This window comes from Tamandua tetradactyla, chromosome 5 (assembly GCF_023851605.1).
Source record: "Tamandua tetradactyla isolate mTamTet1 chromosome 5, mTamTet1.pri, whole genome shotgun sequence".
Taxonomy (NCBI): domain Eukaryota; kingdom Metazoa; phylum Chordata; class Mammalia; order Pilosa; family Myrmecophagidae; genus Tamandua; species Tamandua tetradactyla.
The window spans coordinates 10,929,032-10,948,436 of NC_135331.1; the positions used below are offsets into that span (position 1 = coordinate 10,929,032).

General features: G+C 40.4%; 1 long non-coding RNA gene across 2 annotated transcripts; it reads right to left on the bottom strand.

Moving 5' to 3' along the window:
- On the bottom strand, positions 1 to 18,436 carry LOC143683601 (uncharacterized). 2 transcript variants are annotated; one of them, XR_013175562.1, is made up of 3 exons: positions 18,319 to 18,436; positions 17,925 to 18,020; positions 1 to 710 (listed from the first exon to the last, which is right to left on the bottom strand). It is a non-coding gene; the product is annotated as an uncharacterized LOC143683601 (long non-coding RNA). The 2 variants fall into 2 exon arrangements; XR_013175561.1 differs by lacking the exon at positions 1 to 710 and adding an exon at positions 14,492 to 16,358.
- Between the last annotated feature and the right edge of the window lie 969 nt (positions 18,437 to 19,405).

Sequence of the window (19,405 nt, forward strand, 5' to 3'; positions counted from 1 at the left end):
TCTCCACATCCTCACCAACACTTACAGCCAATCTAGTGGGTGTAAATCATATCTGATTAAGGTTTTAATTTGCATTTCTTTGAGACTTTCAAATGCTTATTGGTCATTTGCATGTCTTCTTTTAGATATATATCAAATTTTTGTCCATTTTCATTAGTTTGTCTTTTTAATGTTGAGTTGTACTTTGCAAAGACAAACTAATTAAAATGGGCAAAGGATTTGATATATATATCCTGGCTATAAGTCCCTTATAAGATATGTGATATGCAAAAATTTGCTCCCATCCTGTGGGTTGTATTTTTACTTTCTTAGTGGTATCTTTTGAAGCCAAAAGTTTTCAATTTTGATGAGGTCCAATTTATCTATTTTTTTCTTTTGTCATTTGTGCTTTGGTGTCATGTCTAAGAGTCTTTGCCTAATCCAAGAGCATGAAGATTTACTCCTATGTTCTTGTCTATGAGTTTTTATAGTCTTAGCTCTTATATTAAGGTCAGTGGCCCATTTCTTACTTAATTGTTGCATATGATGTAAGGAAGCAGTCCAAAATCATTCTTTTGTTGTCTCAGCACCATTTATTGAAGAGGCTATTCTTTTCCAATTGAATTGTCTTAGCACTTGTCAAAAATCAATTGACCATCAGTGGTGCAATGGTGACTCAGTGACAGAATTCTCACTTGCCATGCCAGAGACCTGGATTCGATTCCTGGAGTCTGCCCATGCCAAAAAAAAAAAATCGATTGATCATAAATATGCAGGTATGAGAGTGTATTTTTGGACTTTCAATTCTCTGTTGAGCTATATCATTACACTATAGTAATACAATATATATGTCTATATGTATGTATGTGTGTGGGTTTATATATCTCCTTAGGGTAGTATTGTGCTTTCTTGATTATTATGGCTTTTGGATAATAATTTGGATAAAAATTTAGATACATTTTTTAAACTTGGGAAGTGTGAGTCCTCCGACTTTGTTGTTCTTTTTCAAAATTGCTTTGGCTTTTCTGAGTCCCTTGCATTTACATATGAATTTTAAGATCAGCCTGTCAATTTCTGCAAAAAAAAAAGTCAGCTGGGATTTTGATTGGGATTGTGTTGCATTCCTATCATTAATATTGCCATCTTAACAATAGTAAATCTTCTTATCCATGAACATGGAACGTCTTTCCATTTATTTAGGTCAGCTTTCATTTCAATAATTTTTGTAGTTTTCAGCACTTCTCTGTTTAATTGATTACCAAGTGTTTTATTTTTATTGATAATATTATAACTGGAATTGTTTTCCTAATTTCATTTTCAGATTGCTCATTGACTAACATATAGAAATACAATAGGTTTTTGGATATTGATCTTCTACCCTGCAACCTTGTCAACTCATTAATTCTAATAGTTTTGTAATGGATTCCTTAGGATTTTTTTTAACTTTTTTTTATTGTATAGTATAACATGTATACAAAGCAAAGAAATAAAAAAGCAATAGTTTTCAAAGCACTCTTCAAAAAGTGGTTACAGGACAGATCCCAGAGTTTGTCATGGGCTACCATACGATCCTCTCAGATTTTTCCTTCTAACTGCTCCAGAATACAGGAGGCTAGAGGGCTTAAATAATTTTTATCATCACAGTGGACTTTTTTTCCTTCTTTTTTTGTGAAAAATAGCATATATACAAAAAAGCTATAAATTTCAAAGCACAGCATCACAATTAGTTGTAGGACATATTTCAGAATTTGACGTGTTATGATTTCACAATTTTAGGTTTTTACTTTTAGCTGCTCAAAAATACTGAACTAAAAAGAGATAGCAATTTAATGATTCAGCATTCATAATCATTTGTTAAGTCCTATCTTCTATGTATAATTTCACCATCACCTTTGATCTTTCCACACCTCTTATTGGAGTTGTTTGGGCTATGGCAATTCTAAATTTTTTATATTGGAAGGGTCTGTCACCGATATGGGGTAAGGAGATGGAACTAGCTGATGTTCTGGAGAGGCTGGGCTAGGTGTCAGGACTTATCTGGACCAGGGACCCTTCTGGAGGTTGTAGGTTTCTGGGAAGTTACTCTAGTGTCTGGAACCCTTGAGGAATCTTATATATTGCCCTAGGTGTTCTTTAGGTTGGCTGGAATGGTCCTCACTGGGGGTTGACAGGTGATGATAGGTAGCAAGGTCTATCTGAAGCTTGCATAAGAGCAACCTCCAGAGTAGCCTCTCGACTCTATTTGAACTCTCTCTGCCACTGATATTTTATTAGTTATACTTTTTTACCCTTCTTGGTCAGGATGGAATTGTTGATCCCATGGTGCCAGGTCTGGATTCATCCTTGGGAGTCATCTTCCACGTTGCCAGGGAGACTTTCACCCCGGATGTTATGTCCCATTTGAGAGGGGAGGGCAATGATTTCACTTGCAGAGTTGGGCTTAGAGAGACTGAGGCCACATCTGAACAACAACAGAGGTCCCCAGAAGTAAATCTTAGGCATGCCTATAGGTAGTCTAAACTTCTCCGCTACCTATATAAGTTTCACAAGAGTAAGCCTCCTGATCAAGGGCATGGCCTATTGATTTGGGTGTCCCTAAAGTTTGACACAGTATGAGGGGATTCCCTGATGGTAGTATTTAATAGTTCCATATTCCTTCTCTCCTCCCTCAGGGGACTTTGCCAGTACTTTTTGATTATCTGCTTAATATGCTCTAGGAAGTTTACAGACATTACAGTAATCTATACAGAATTAAAGGACCTCTTTCTTATTCTGGTTCCTGGTATTCAAATAGCTATACAGTTAGGTGGAATTAGAGTATGCATTACAGAAAATTTCAGTTCCAGACCAAATAAATCTTTATTCCATTGGTCTCAAAAACCATGTGTGGTTCTAAAATAGACACTGTTTTCTTTACCCCTAAGTTCTGAATTTACTTTAACCCCAATCTGTTTGGCTTAGTTCTTATCTCTAAATATCAGGTTATATACATAAGCCAGCCTCTCAAAATCCGGAAATAATAATCACCACTCCGGACTTAATGTGTCTGCCCTAAAAGCTTACAATCTAGGGCCCTGTTTTCTTTTTTTTTTTTTTAATTTTTTATTAATCAAAAAAAAGAAAAGAAATTAACACAACATTTAGAAATCATTCCATTCTACACATGCACTCAGTAATTCTTAGTATCATCACATAGATGTATGATCATCATTTCTTAGTACATTTGCATCGATTTAGGAAAAGAACTAGCAAAACAGCAGAAAAAGATATAGAATGTTAATATAGAGAAGAGAATTAAAATAATAATACTAATAATATATATATATATATAAAGGAAAAAGAAAAAAAACAAAAACAAAAGATACAAACACACAAACAAACAAACAAAAAACCATATTTCAGGTGCAGCTTCATTCAGTGTTCCAACATAGTTACATTACACTTAGGTATTATTGTGCTGTCCATTTTTGAGTTTTTGTATCTAGTCCTGTTGCACAGTCTGTATCCCTTCAGCTCCAATTACCCATTATCTTACCCTGTTTCTAACTCCTGCTGGTCTCTGTTACCAATGATATATTCCAAGCTGATTCTCGAATGTCGGTTCACATCAGTGGGACCTTACAGTATTTGTCCTTTAGTTTTGGGCTAGACTCACTCAGCATAATGTTCTCTAGGTCCATCCATGTTATTACATGCTTCATAAGTTTAGTCTGTCTTAAAGCTGCATAATATTCCATCGTAGGTATACGCCACAGTTTGTTTAGCCACTCGTCTGTTGATGAACATTTTGGCTGTTTCCATCTCTTTGCAATTGTAGATAATGCTGCTATAAACACTGGTGTGCAAATGTCCGTCTGTGTCTTTGCCTGTAAGTCCTTTGAGTAGATACCTAGCAGTGGTATTGCTGGGTCGTAATCCATTCTGCCATTCTATGTCTTTTGATTGGGAAATTCAGTCCATTAACTTTTAGTATTATTACCGTTTGGATAATATTTTCCTCTACCATTTTGGCTTTTGTATTATATATATCATATCTGATTTTCCTTCTTTCTACACTTTAGTCCATGCCTCTCTCTTCTGCCTTTTCGTATCTGACTCTAGTGCTCCCTTTAGTATTTCTTGCAGAGCTGGTCTCTTGGTCACAAATTCTCTCAGTGACTTTTTGTCTATAAATGTTTTAATTTCTCCTTCATTTTTGAAGGACAATTTTGCTGGATATAGGAGTCTTGGTTGGCAGTTTTTCTCTTTTAGTAATTTAAATATATCATCCCACTGTCTTCTAGCTTCCATGGTTTCTGCTGAGAAATCTACACATAGTCTTATTGGGTTTCCCTTGTATGTGACAGATTGTTTTTCTCTTGCTGCTTTCAAGATCCTCTCTCTCTCTTTGACCTCTGACATTCTAACTAGTAAGTGTCTTGGAGAACGCCTATTTGGGTCTATTCTCTTTGGGGTGCGCTGCACTTCTTGGATCTGCAAATTTAGGTCTTTCATAAGAGTTGGGAAATTTTCAGTGATAATTTCTTCCATTAGTTTTTCTCCTCCTTTTCCCTTCTCTTCTCCTTCTGGGACACCCACAACACGTATATTTGTGCGCTTCATATTGTCATTCAGTTCCCTGATCCCCTGCTCAAGTTTTTCCATTCTTTTCCCTATAGTTTCTGTTTCTTTTTGGAATTCAGATGTTCCATCCTCCAGTTCACTAATTGTAGCTTCTGTCTCTTTAGATCTACCATTGTAGGTATCCATTGTTTTTTCCGTTTTTTCTTCTTTGTCCTTCACTCCCATAAGTTCTGTGATTTGTTTTCTCAGATTTTCTGTTTCTTCTTTTTGTTCAGCCCATGTCTTCTTCATGTCCTCCCTCAATTTATTGATTTGGTTTTTGAAGAGTTTTTCCATTTCTGTTCGTATATTCAGCATTAGTTGTCTCAGCTCCTGTATCTCATTTGAACTATTGGTTTGTTCCTTTGACTGGGCCATATCTTCAATTTTCCGAGCGTCATTCATTATTTTCTGCTGGTGTCTGGGCATTTGATCAGATTTCCCTGGGTGTGGGACCCAGCTGGTTAAAAGCTTTTTCTGTGAAATCTCTGGGTTCTGTTTTTCTTTTCCTGCCCAGTAGGTGGCGCTCGTGGCGCTCGTCTGTCTGCATGGCAGTCGGCCCGGGAAACCGCGCGTGGAGGCGGGGGTCGCTGGCCGCCGCGGCTTGGGAGAGTGCCGGTCCTAATTGCCCAGCTGGCCCGAAACACCAAGCATGACGGGAGGGCCCCGCTATCCAACGTTCCCAGTCAGACCGGGGAGCCACGTGCGTGGAGGGGACCCCAGTCGCCAGCTGCCCCGGCCGGGAAAACGTGCTCCCCTCGGGTATCTCACCGCAGCAGATTCTCCCTGCCCGTTCAGCTGTTCCAGAATGGGGTACGCTGTCTTTTTGGTCTCTGTCGTGACTCCGGGAGCTGTTTCGTATTGTTTCTGTTTCTTTAGTTGCTTTTCTAGGGAGGAGGAACTAAGACCCGTGCGTCTTACTAAGCCGCCATCTTCTCCGGAAGTGGGCCCTGTTTTCTTAATAAGCATTTTCTAAAGCTGACCATGCCATAGTTGTTTTTTTGTTTGTGGCTTATTTTGTGTCACCAAAGTTCCCACATGTTCATTTACAACATTGTATGCTCACGCTGTTGTTCCTTTGTAGCAGCACAACCTTCATTCATAAGTATACACCATTGTTCACCAGTCTACTTCTCTGTTAGTGCATCCTTCAGTCACGTGCATTCATCAGGCATCATGTAGAAGGCCCAAAGTTCATAGTGCATCAAGATTCTCAATTTTAGATAATTTCATTGTTCCCAAGAGACAGAAAACCAATAAACACACTCTTGCCAAATAGGAAATCTAAACCTCCTCTTAATTCTTGTCCCTCACCCTATTATTTACCTCTGCTGCTGCTGTGGTAGTGCTGATGGTTTCCTTCTGAACATAGCTTGTAGCATGCAGTAGCAGTTTCCCCCCTGTACCCTGTACTTAAACACATATCTTTGAAGTAATTCTTACAAGAACTCATTCATATTTCTAGTGTGAATCAGTGGGACACGTAGTTCTATATAACCCTTTCAATCTTGCTCATCTTCAATATGGTAATATCACTTCTAGACCCACCTGAGAATCACCTTCACTTCTATCTATTCCTTTACATTGGAGTTCAACTTCATTAACTATGGTTCACCCATCTCTAACTTCTATGTATCTCTAAGTCCCCTATATTCTGTATTATAAGCCTCTGATTATACAGTATCTGTCCTTTTGCGTCTGGCTAATTTCACTCAGCATTATGTCCTCAAGGCTCATCTGTCTTGTCATGTGCTTCAGGACGTTATTTTGTCTTAGTGCTGCATAATATTCAATCATATATATACATATACCACATTTTGTTGATCCACTCGTCTGATGGACGTTTGGTTTGTTTCCATCTTTTGGCGATTGTGAGTAATGCTGCTATGAACTTTGGTGTGTAAATGTCTGTTTGTGTCATTGCTTTCAGCTCTTCTGGGTATATACCAAATAGTGCTATTGCTGGGTCATAAAGCAACTCAATATTTAGTTTCCTAAGGAACTGCCAAACAGTCTTCTATAGTAGTTGCACCATTATACATTCCCACCAACAGTGCATAAGTATCCCAGTTTCTCCACATCCTCTCCAACATTTATAGTTTCCTGTTTGTTTAATAGCAGCCATTCATATAGGTGTGAGGTGGTATCTATTTGTAGTCTTGATCTGCATTTCCCTTATAGCCAGTGAAAATGAGCATCTCTTCATGTGCTTTTGAGCCATCTGTGCTTGCTCTTCAGAAAAATGCCTGTTTATATCTTTAGCCCATTATATAATTGGGTTGTTTGTTCTTTTGTTGTTGACTTGTATGATTTCTTTGTACATACAGGAAATCAAACCTTTGTCTGATATGTGATTTCCAAATATTTTCTCCCATTGAGTTGGCTGCCTCTTCACCTTTTTGACAAAGCCTTTTTGAAGTATAGAAGCATTTGATTTTGAGGAGTTCCATTTATTTATCTTTTCTTTTGTTGCTTGTGCTTTAGGTGTAAAGTTTAGGAACGTACCTCCTATTACCAGGTCTTAAAGATGTTTCCCTACATTTTCTTCTAGAAGCTTTATGGTGCTAGTTGTTATATTTAGATGTTTGGGCCACTTTGAGTTAATTTTTGTGTAAGGTGTAAGATAGGGGTCCTCTTTCATTCTCTTGGCTATTGATACCCAGTTCTTCCGTGCCCGATTATTGAAAAGATTATTTTGTCCCAGTTCAGATGATTTGCAGCCTTGTCAAAATCAGTTGGCCATAGATTTGATGGTCTATTTCTGCACTCTCGATTCGATTCCATTGGTCAGTGCTTCTGTTTTTGTTCCAGTATCATGCTGTTTTGACCACTATAGCTTTATAATAGGTTTTAAAGTCATAGAGTATTAATCCTCCCTCTTTGTTCTTCTTTTAGGATGCTTTTAGCTATTGGGGGTCTCTTTCCCTTCCAGATGAATTTGATAATTAGTTTTTCCATATCTTCAAAGAAGGTTGTTGGAATTTTGATTGGTACTGTGTTGAATCTGTAGATCAATTTGGGGAGAATTGACATATTAACTATATTTTAGCCTTCCTATCCATGAAAAGGGAATGTCTTTCCACCTATTTAGATTTCCCTTGATTTCTTTTAGCAATGTTATGTAGTTTTCTGTGTACAAGTCCTTTACATCCCTAGTTAGGTTCATTCCTAAGTACTTGATTCTTTTAGTTCCTATTTTCAATGGAATTTTTTCCTTAACTGACTCCTCAGATAGGTTATTGCTTGGGTATAGAAATGTTACTGGTTTTTGCACATTAATTTTATATCCCACCACCTTGCTGAATTTGTTTATTAGCTCAGGTAACTTTGCTGTAGATATCTCAAAATCTTCCAAATATAGTATCATATCATCTGCAAATAATGAGAGCTTTACTTCTTCGTTTCCAATTTGAATGTCTTTTATTTCTTTGTCCTGCCTGATTACTCTAACTAGAACTTCTAGCACAATGTTGAATAATAGTAGTGACAGTGGGCATCCTTGTCTTGTACCTGATCTTAGGGGGAAGGCTTTCAGTCTCTCTCCATTGAGTATGATGCTGGCTATCAGTTTTTCATATATTTCCTTTATCATATTGAGGTAGTTACTGTTGATTCCTATCTTTTGGAATGTTTTTATCATGAAAAGATGTTGAATTTTGTCAAATGCTTTTTCAGTATCAATCGAGATGATCATGTGATTTTCCCTTTTGATTTGTTCATGTGTTGTATTACATTAATTGATTTTCTTGTGTTGAACCATCCTTGCATTCCTGGTATAAACCCCATTTGGTCATGGTATATAATTCTTTTAATGTGCTGTTGAATTTGATTTGCTGATATTTTATTGAGAATTTTTGCATCCATGTTCATTAGGGAGATTGGCTTGTAGTTTTCCTTTCTAGTAGTATCTTTATCTGGTTTGGTATTAAAATTACATTAGCTTCATAAAATGAGTTTGGTAGAGTTCCTTTTTCTTCAACTTTTTGGAAAAGTTTGAGCAGGATTGGTGTTAGTTCTTTCTGGAATGTTTGATAAAATTCCCCCGTGAAGCCATCTGGCCCTGGGCTTTTCTTTGTAGAAAGATTTTTGATGACTGATTGAATCCCTTTACTTGTGATTGGTGTGTTGAGATCTTCTATTTCTTTTTTCCTGAATCAGTGTAGCTTGTTTGTGTGTCTCCAGGAATTTGTCCATTTCATCTAAATTGCCTAGTTTGTTGGTGTATAGTTGTTCATAGTATCCTCTTATGATTTCTTTTATTTCTTCAGGGTCTGTGGTAACACGCCCCTTCTCATTTCTCATTTTGTTTATTTGCATCCTCTCTCTTTTTTTCTTTGTCAAACTTGCTAGTGGCCCATCAAATTTATTGATTTTCTCAAAGAACCAACTTTTGGGTTTATTGGTTCTTTCTATTGTTCTTTTGTTCTCCCATTCATTTATCTCTGCTTTAATCTTTATTTATTTCTCTTCTCCTGTTTGCTTTGGGTTAGTTTGCTGTTCTTTCTCAGGTTCCTTCAGGTGTGCTGTTAAGTCCTTGATTTTTGCTCTTCTTGTTTTTTTAATATAGGCATTTAGGGCAATAAATTTCCCTCTCAGCACAGTTTTTGCTGCATCCCATAAGTTCTGATAAGTTGTATTCTCATTTTCACTCCTCTCCAGATAGCTACTGATTTCTCTAGCAATTTCTTCTTTGACCCACTGGTTGTTTAAGAGGGTGTTATTTAATCTCCATATATCTGTGGATGTTCTTGTTCTTTGGTGGTTATTGAGATCCAGCTTTATCCCATTGTGATCATAGAAAGTGCTTTGAATAATTTCAATATTTTTAAATTCATAAAGACCTGTTTTTTTGCCCCAGCATATGATCTATCCTGGAGAATGTTCTGTGAGCACTAGAGAAGAATGTATATTCTTGTGCTTTGGGGTGCAATGACCTATATATGTCTGTTAGGTCTAATTCATTTATCAAATTATTTAACTCCTCTATTTCCTTATTGATCTTCTGTCTGGTTGTTCTATCTGTAGAGGCTAGTGGTGTATTGAAGTGTCCTACTATTATTGTTGAAACATCTATCGCTCCCTTCAGTTTTGCCAGTGTCTGTCTCATGTACTTTGGAGCTCCTTGATTGGGAGCATTAACATTTATGATTTTTATATCTTCTTGGTGAATTCACCCTTTGATTAGTATCTAGTGTCCTTCTTTGTCTCTCATCATGCCCTTACATTTAAATTCTATTTAGTCTGATATTAATATAGCTACTCCTGCTTTCTTTTGGTTACAATTTGTGTGGAAGAACTTTTTCCATTCTTTCACTTTCAATCTATTTGTATCCTTGTGCCTGAGATGAGTCTCTTGTAAGCAGCGTATAGCTGGATTATGTTTCTTAATCTATTCTGCCAATCTGTATCTTTTAATTGCTAAATTTAGTCCATTAACATTCAAAGTTATTACTGAAAAGGCATTTCTTCATTCCACCATCTTATCTTTTTTACTTTATTTGTCAGCTCTGTATATTTTTTCCCTCTTTCTCTTTGTATTCTTTAAATTACCCTTAGTGGTACTCTTCAATTCTGTGCCTTCCTCCAGACCTCCCTCTCCTGTCTTTTTTTTTTCAGCTGGCAGAACTCCTTTTAGTATTTCTTGTAGGGCTGGTCTCTTGTTGACAAATTCTTTCAGGACTTTTTTGTCTGTGAAAACTTTTATCTCTCCCTCAGTTTTGAAGGACAATTTGGCTGAGTACAGAATTCTTGGCTGGAAGTCTTTCTCTTTCAGGATCTTAAATATATCATAACACTTCCTTCTCACCTCCAGGGTGCTAGTTGAGTAGTCTGAACTCAGTATTATTTGATTTCTCTTGTATGTAGTAGAGTGTTTTTCTCTTGCCGCTTTCAAAATTTTCTGTTTCTTTTCAACATTTGACAGACTGATTAGTATGTGACTTGGGGAGGGCCTATTTGGATTTATTCTGCTTGGAGTTCTTTGGGCTTCTGGGACACCAGTGATTCTTATATGTGTGCACTTTGTTTTCTCTATCATTTCCCTGAGTTCCCATTCAATTTTTTCCATCTTTTTTTTTTTGCCATTTGCTGTTTTGAGTCTTCAAAGTCAGTTATCCTGTCCTCTATATCACTTATTCTTTCTTCTGTCTCTTCAGATCTGGTGTTGTGTGCCTCTAGTATGTTTTCAATGTGGTTAACAGAGTCTTTAATCTCTGTGATTTCCACTGTTTTTCTATTTATTCTTTCAGATTCCTCATTGTGCTCTTCTACTGTCTTCTTGATCTCCTTTATGTCATTTGCTATCCCACTTATTTTATTAAGCAGAGTTGTACGAACATCTTTGATTAGTTGTTCCAATGTCTGCGTCTCCTCTGGTGTTCTAATTTGGTCATTAGGCAGGGCTATATCCGTCTGCATTGTGATATGCTTAGTGATCTTCTGCTATCTTCATGGCAAGTAAATATCTCCATTGATTTACTTTGGGAGTTGACTTCTTTTGGTAGTCTAAGACTCTGTGTTTGCGGGATGGTTATACAGCAGAGAGCAGGGCACGGGGTGGAGCACTCAGTGTGGTGATTTGTTTTAGGGCAGGTGTGGGAGCAGGTTGGGGATGTTACGCTGATGCTTGTGAATGTGAGCACCCAGCAGCCAGGGAGGATGTAGCTGTGCGGGTGCACCAGACTGGGAGGCATAATCCTGCTGTGCACTGGTCTAAGGCACAGGGCCCTTTGTGTGCATGCGTAGAGCTGTGGCAGCAGGTCGGCATCATGCCTTCATGGATTGGGGCAGGTGTGACCCAGCTGCACAGGTCAGCACTTCCTCAGAGCTAGGAAATGAGGCTGAGGGCTGTGTGCATGTGCAGCTCTAGGACTGCTGTAAAGTACAGTTCCCAGAGCTGAATGACGTGATTGGGGCCCCATGAGCATGCGTGGGCCTGGGAATGCTGTAAATGAATGTGCTGAGCTCAGGGAGGCTGGCATGAGGCTGTGCAACACTATGGGCAGGGAACAGGGGTAGCCTAGGTATGGAGGTTAGTGCCTGCAACCTTTATGCACTGGCAACAGCCTATAGGGAACAGGGATGGGGAGGTAGTGCTTGGGAGGGGTGGCAGGAGAGGTGGGTTGGTCTGCATTTGGGGTGGGGGTGGGGGGCAGGTATGTGTACTGGGGCTGGTGGGGTGAGGGTGTCTGGTGCGTGGGGAATGGGAGTGGATGATGGGGTTCAGGTGCTGGGGGTGTGGGGTGAGTCACTGGTCATAGGGCTGCACTGGTGAGGGTAGCATGCCCAAGAAGGAACACAGCCTGGCTTACTTCCTAGTCCTGTGCCCCTGTCCATACAGTCCTGTGGGCTCCACGCCCCTGCACCTCCACTCCAGGCTCCAGCTTTCTGCTACTCAGTTTCTCAGCCTCTGCAACCAGGGCTGCTGCATATGGTGCAGAAGGCTCTCCCAGGTCAACCACACTCCTAAATTGCCGCCTCAGTCGCCCTCTTGTCCCTTCTCTAACTTTTCCGTGGAGCAGGGTTAATCTCGAGCTACTCTAGTCGGCCATCTTCCTGGAGTCTGCCTCTCCTTGGGATTTTTTATATATAAGATAATGTCATACGTGAATAGAGATAGTTTTACTTCTTCCTTTCCAATGTGGATGACTTTATTTCTTTTTCTTATCTGATTTCCTTTTTTAGAACCTACAGTACAATGTTGAATAAAAGTAGCAAAAGTGGACGTTCTTGTCTTGATCCTCATTTTAGGGGAAAACATTAATTCTGTCACCATTACATATGATATTAATCATGATTTTTTTATAAATGCCCTTTATCTTACTAAAGTTCCCTTAAATTCCTAGTTGGTTGAAAGTCTTCATCATGATTGTATTTTTAATTCATTCATTCAACTATTTTTTAACACCTATTCTGTGCCATTCACTATTTTCGGCACTGTGGATCAGCTATAGCACGGACAAATTCCCTTGCTCTGTGGAATTTACATTCAAGTGGATAAGACACTTAAAAATTAAATAAGCATGAAAAAAATCACATAGTAATAAGTGACGTTGTGCCTCATGCCCACTTTATTTGAGATATTCAGGGGAAGAAATGTCTCTGAAGCAGTGTCATTAAATCTGAGATATGAATGATAAGAAGGAGCCAACCACGGACAGATACGGAGATGAGCAACCAAGACAAAATATTCTGCCAGTGCAGAGGCTCTGTGGTCTTTAAGAAGCAGCTCAGCATGTTTGATGACCAGCAAGATGGCCAATGTGACTGGGGCAGAGTTGAGGGAGAGTGATCCAAGGTGAGATAGGAGAGAGATGAAGATTCCAGATTTTGAAGGGCTGTGGAGCTAGGGGAAGGAGATTGGACTTTATTCTAAAAGCACTGAGAAGACATTAGAAGCTTTTAAGCAAGGAAATGAAATTATCTGATTTAAATTTTTAAAATCACTGACTACCAGATGGAAAATGGGTCATAGGTGTTATGGAATGCAAATAGAGAATTCAGTTGAGGCATCCATTGTAGTTGCCCAGATAACAGATGATGATCGCTTAGCCTAGGATAATGGCGGTGGAGCTGGAAAGAAGTGGATAGATTTAGGATGTGTTTTGGAAGTAGAGTCAATAAGACTTTCTACTGGTAAGGGTGTCAGAGAAAGGAGAATGACTTTCAGATTTTGTCATGTGCTGAGTTAGAAATGATTAAGGAAGAAGCAAATTGAGGTGGGGTGGATCAGATGGAGAGTTCTGCTTTGTCTGTGTTATATTTGAGACACTTATTTGGTATTCAGGGGGAGTGTCAGGTAGAGCTTTATCTAGGAGTCTGACCTTCACATTCCAGGGAGCAGTCAGGGCTGGACATAAAGATTTGGGAGTCTACAACATACAGGTTTTACCATCCCTACCTATCCACCCACCCCTCCCTTTGTGCTCTCTTGGGTTCCCCCAGTCTTTCTCAAGTTCTTTCCTTCCAACTTCGTTATTTTCCCCAATGTTGTCATTCTCTGGAAACCTTTTTATTGGGGAACCTACCCACAGAAAGGTTGAAAACCTTTACTGTTTGACCTTTAAATTGTTCCTTTTTATTTGGTTATTAAAATGTGTAATTTTCCAGATATAGTAAAAGGGAAAGTAAAAGGGTGAGGAAAACTTTGGAAACAGAGAAATTTGTGGAACTGTTTCAGATTTGCATTGTTTCAGAAATCATTGCTAAGCCTTTGGGACAGTGGAGCCTGAAAAGAAAAGAAAAAGGGAGTGGATGTGGTACATAAAAGAACTGGTTACTACTCTTCATCTTGATATTTCCCTCTCAAAGGAATTCTGGGTACCTTTTTTAAAGGGCTATAATGGTTTAAGAAGAGAAAGATATCACAAGGAAAGGCCAAGCTGGGCCTTCCCAGGGAAAGTGACACCTTGGTACAATCATCACCTTAGAGTCTAATTAAAAGTTTTGCAAATCTAGAAACTGGATCCTAGGGTCTGTAATATGTCTAGTACCCTTTTCTTTTTATTGAGGGACCTAATACCTGGTTGGTAAACTGTAGTTTTAATAGGGATCCTGGAAAGTAGCTGCAGATTTTTAAGGTACTTTTACTTCTAACGAGGTAAGTACAATTCTGTGTGGCTGGAAAACTGACCAGCAGACTGTTTCTGTCCACATCTGCATTTATATTGTCATATAAATGTTGTCAAACTCTTGTTAGGGGGGGGACACACTCTTTGTTTCAACTCCTTGTAGGCCATACCTCCATTAGTTGATAACATTCTTGACTCTAATTTCTAATTTCAGAATAGTTGGGTACCATGTACAGTTTTCTTGGGGTACACGTGATGGGGAGGTTCACTGGCTGTGGGAATGCAGGAACACCAGTTGTCATTGATGCCCACATCTGAAGCATGAATAGAAGTCAGCCCAATATTTGGAATTTCGCAGTCGCTTCTCCTACACATCTTCTATGATGTGTCTGTCGTAAGGCGACAGTCATTATTTTTGAATTCTTAGTAGTTTTCTTCTCAGAACTTGGCCTATATAAAGTGGGTGTTGGGCTTTTCTCCCATCAGATCATTTGTGCTGGGTCCTAGTACATATATATAACATAAGGGGAGCGGAGGGAGGCACGGATTATGTTTAGTTTAGGACTAGGATAAGGTTGAGAGATAGTCAACCAAACTTGAGTCCACTAATAGCTCAGATTTTTAGAAGTGCCAACCAGTCTTTCCAACTAAGTGCTATGTCCTATCATTCCTTCCTTTAATCCTGTGACTTGTCCTGACTTAGACTCTCTGAACCCCCAATTGTTTGATTACCTTCTTCCATTTGGATTTGAAGGGCTATTGGCTTTTCCTTCACCTCTATCAGCTGCTGTTTTCTGGCCTCTGCCTGATGTGAGCCAGAATCCACATTCCAGCCCTGCCCATTCTGGACCCTAAAGAAAGGCATCTATCAGATTTGTTTCTTTATCAGCTCTTACCCAACAACCTCATTGGTGGTTTGTCACACTTGTAAAATACTTGAAATCCGGCTATACCATTTGAACACAAATCACTCATTTCCCTCTCTTCATGCCTTAAAGGAAACAGAGAGGCCTCCTTTCATAGTCTTTGAGAGCCGTAAAATTTGAGTGAAATGAGAGAACTCTGCAAAGCCCCTTCTATGTGAAAGGGTAGTAAAGATGGTAGATGGTGTGCAAAGCTGTGAGCGTTAATAGTTCTAGCCCTGAGGCCTCAGCAGCTGTTCAGGATAAGCCAATTGGTCCCCTCACAGTGAGTTTAAGGAATCTATTAACTTTGCTCCTAGTTAGATTCCACCCTCTCTTGAAAGAATGGCAGGTGTGTGTTAAGGAAGTGGGAGAGAAGGAGAATGAAAAAGATTCATATTGATGATAGGAAAAAAAAAAGCAGTTCATGGCTTTATTTATCCAAGGTAGAGTGCCAAGTACATGACCTGGTAGTTGTTTAATGCCTCTCCTGACTATCTTCCAAAGTCTCACACACACACACACACACACACACACACACACACACATTTGCATGTATAACGGGTGCACACACGCGTGTATAGTAGACACAGAGCAATTCAAGCCCTGGTCTGGAAAATCTTTCCACCAGGGCATTGTTAACTTGCCTTGTGATGACAGGTTTAATGGTTTCATATCTCTGTATTCCACTGAGACCACCTACCCAGAGGCCATACCTTTCCTGACCTGCTTACCCAGGGACCTAGGGCCTGAGACTAAGCATAAGAGCTTGGAGGTTCGGCCCATTCAGGAGTCAGGAGAGAGTGTTCTGGATTGGATGCATCATTTCTGACTTACTATGTGGATGCATCCATATTGCTTGCCCTCTCTGTGCTTCAGAGCCCCAAATTATAAAATGAAACTGGTTTTTGTCTCCCAGGAATGCCATGAGAACAGAATAAATTATGTTTTAAAAGTGTTTTTGCTTCTAGTAGGCAAGGAACTAGAAATCTTAAGTGTTTTTCTCTTTTTTGGTTGAGATACAGTTTCCTAGGCTCTATGCAAGTTCTCTTAATTGCAGAATAGTCTGAGAAAAAGCAAACCTGCTTACAAAAGAGAAGCTTCAAGTCTCTTACATGTTTCCTTCCAGATACAAGTCCAAGAGATTCTTCCATAGTTTCTGGCCAGCAACCTGGAGTGGGAGTGGAGGTGATTTATTTTTCTTTCTCCCGGTTTCCCTTTCCAGTCTGGTCTCCCTTTGAGTGACACTGGTTGGGGTAGGCCACAGATTATGGGAGAAAGGAAGGTTCCAGCTGTTCACGTGTGCCTATTGAATAATAAATTGATCAGCCTGTCCTGTCAGTGGACAGAAAGAGAGCAGTCTTTTTATTGCATTGTATTCGTGATTGTTTAAAGTAAATCATCATACAGAGCAGCGAATCAGCCAGCTGACCCAGTGCCCTCTGCAGGTCTGCTCATCTGTGCTAAACTGCATTGGGAAAGCATCAGGCATCTCCTTGCTCTCCCTGCCATCCTCCTGGAATACTGGGTTGTTCAAGAATTAAACTGTATGTTTCTTGTCCATATAAAAGTTCTTCAGTTTCACAGTTGCAATATTAGTTTCCTACTGCTTCTGTAACAAATTACCACAAATTTCATGGCTTAAAACAGCACAAATGTATTGTCTTCTATTGCTGGAGATCAGAAGTCCAACTGGATCTTACAGGACTAATATCAAGGTATTGACATGGCTGAGTTCCCTCTGGAGGATCCAGGGGAGAATCCCCTTCCTTGCCTTTTCCAGTTCCTAGAGACCACCCATATTCCTTGGCTCTCAGTCCCTTCCAGCAATGGCACCATGCCAACCTCTGTTTCTATCGACACATCTCCTCTCTAACCTCCCGCCCCCCACCCGCCTCCTTCTAATAAGGACCCTTGTAATTATATTGGCCCACCTCGTAACCCAGGATAATCTCCCCATCTCAAGATCCCTGATGTAATCATACCTACAAGTATACCTACAATCATACCTACGAGGAGCAGCCTGACATTACAGGCCCACCCAGTACATGTGTTGGTGACCACTGAAAGGAACAAGAGCCCAGGAATGAGAATGAGAGGAAGAGAGACTCATTATAAGAAAGATTATAAGAAAATTTATGAATAAAGGTGAAAGCAGGCAAAAAGGGACTGAAGTGACATAAAAACAGCTAAGTTGATCACATTTTCCTTTGCCATGATTGTGGAAATCACTGTGCCCAAGAGCCACCAATCTTTCCATCCTTTAAAGCCTTTATTCTTACTTTGGGGTATTTTCTATTGTTTGAAGGTTGCCTTGCAACCCATTTGCCTAGAGGGCTTAAACAATATAGAGTTTCTTTGCTGAGCAGCAACTGTAGCCAAGGGAGACTGAATATGAACTTTTAAGTCTATTTTCTGCGTCTGAGCATTGGCGATGGCTTTAAACAGAATGGCTCAAGCTCCTGGCTTGCCTCTGCCTGGGGGAGGGGAGAAGGGTGGCCGGTGGAGAACATTTTGTGTTCTCTTATCTTTCATACTAGTGGAAGGGGATAAGCACCAGAATAGGAAAACAAAATATCTGGCTATTAATATACCCTAAGTCCTCTAGCACATGGGTTGGATTTGTTTATTTGTGAACGAGAAGGATGCTTCTCTCTGACCTTTGTGAGATCTGCTGCCAGCAGAAAGGGAACTGGCAGCCGAGGTGCCCTCTCGAAGGTGAAGGGGTAGGGAGCCAAGGTCTAGTTCCCTACCCAAACTGAAAAGAGAAAACCCATAGACAGTTCTCAAGAAAGGTTGCTTGTCTGGCTCAGCTCGCCTCAAGCCCCAGTGGTATCATCCAGGAAAATTAGGAGTAAGCAGGAAGACTTACCGAGAAAGAGCCAGAAAGTGCCCCCACCGCCCTGTCAGATGTGCATCTCCCATCACCTACTGTCGTCTGTCCTGGGGAACCAGAGAACTGGAAATCCTGCAAGCAAAATTCACAGGTTTCAAAAGAAAGCCACTTAACTGGCAATGAGCAAGGCTAAAAGAGAAGCGCTCCTCTCCACCAGTGTCTGAGAAGAGAACCTGAACAGAGGAGAGCAAACCGCCCCAGCTCAGACTGAGGCCATGTTCTTTAAAATTTCCCCTTGGAGTGCTCTAGGGAACACAGGAGTTTTCCAGAGGGATGGATGCTAGTTAATGATAAGCCTTTTGGCTGGACAAGAGCCAGAGGAAAGAAATTTCATTTGGGGGCAGAAAAAGCACCCCCCTATAAGCCCCACCTGTCCTGTCATTAAAGACATTCCCGAGCACCTTTTGGCTGCCCACAGAGGCCCCTGCATGCCATCCACCAGGGACGGGCCTTCTCAGGTCCTGGGGGACATGTGATTAGCCAGGAGCCCGGGCAGACACCAGGAGAGGAGAGCAGTGCTGGCAGGACACGCCCTGTCCCAGAGCAAACAGGGACAAAGGTGGTGTGCTGACGTTTGCCTCTCCCATCCCTCCTGCTTGCTGCCAGGCCACAAGCCCAGGTTGTCCCGGCACGGCTACATGATGCAGGAATCTGTCATCTCTGCGCCTGCTGGGTCACCCCGTTACCCTAGATCCAGTTCCCAGGCAGGGAAAGTCAGCACACCAGAGCAAACGCGAAGGCTTTGTGGTTCAAGACCTTTCAGGCAGAAATGCTGTCAGGTCTTTACCAGTCCAGCTAGGAGGCAAACATGTTTGTCCCACATGTTATGATCCTCTGGTGGAAGTATGGATGAAGGAAGAGAAAGAATTTTTAAGCTAGTTGCCCTGTCCTGCTGAAAAAGTTTAGCCATCTGTGTAGCCCACAGCTCCTCAGGCATTCGCCGAGGCTGGACAAACTTCCTCATATGAGTTATTCCTCATACCACATTTCACGACTGCCCAGTGTGTTTGAATTTGTCTCTACCCCAGCAGTTCTAAGTTCCTGTTGGGATTCTCAGTGAGAATTTAAACAAGTTGGAGGCCTCCCAGGTTGCCAAGTATAACCAGGTCTGGCAGAGACCGGTGTGTGAGAGGGCAGGAGAAAGAAGCCCTGTGCATTGGGAAATCACTGTGCCTCTGGCCTTCAGCTCGCCTTGTTTTGGAGTAGTACTAGAGTGAGTTTGTTTTGGCTTTTTTTTTTTCCTCCCTTCTTCGTACCTGGGAATGTCCTCCAATCAATAAGGTGATGATGATACAATAACTAACATTTATTGAGGTTCTGTACTGAGCTGTCTACATCAGTTATCTCACTGACTTTTCACAACAAATCCATGAGATAGATACATCATTCTCATCTATAAATGAGGACTGAGATGTGATAAGGCAAGTAACAAAACTAAGGTTATCTGCTATAATCAA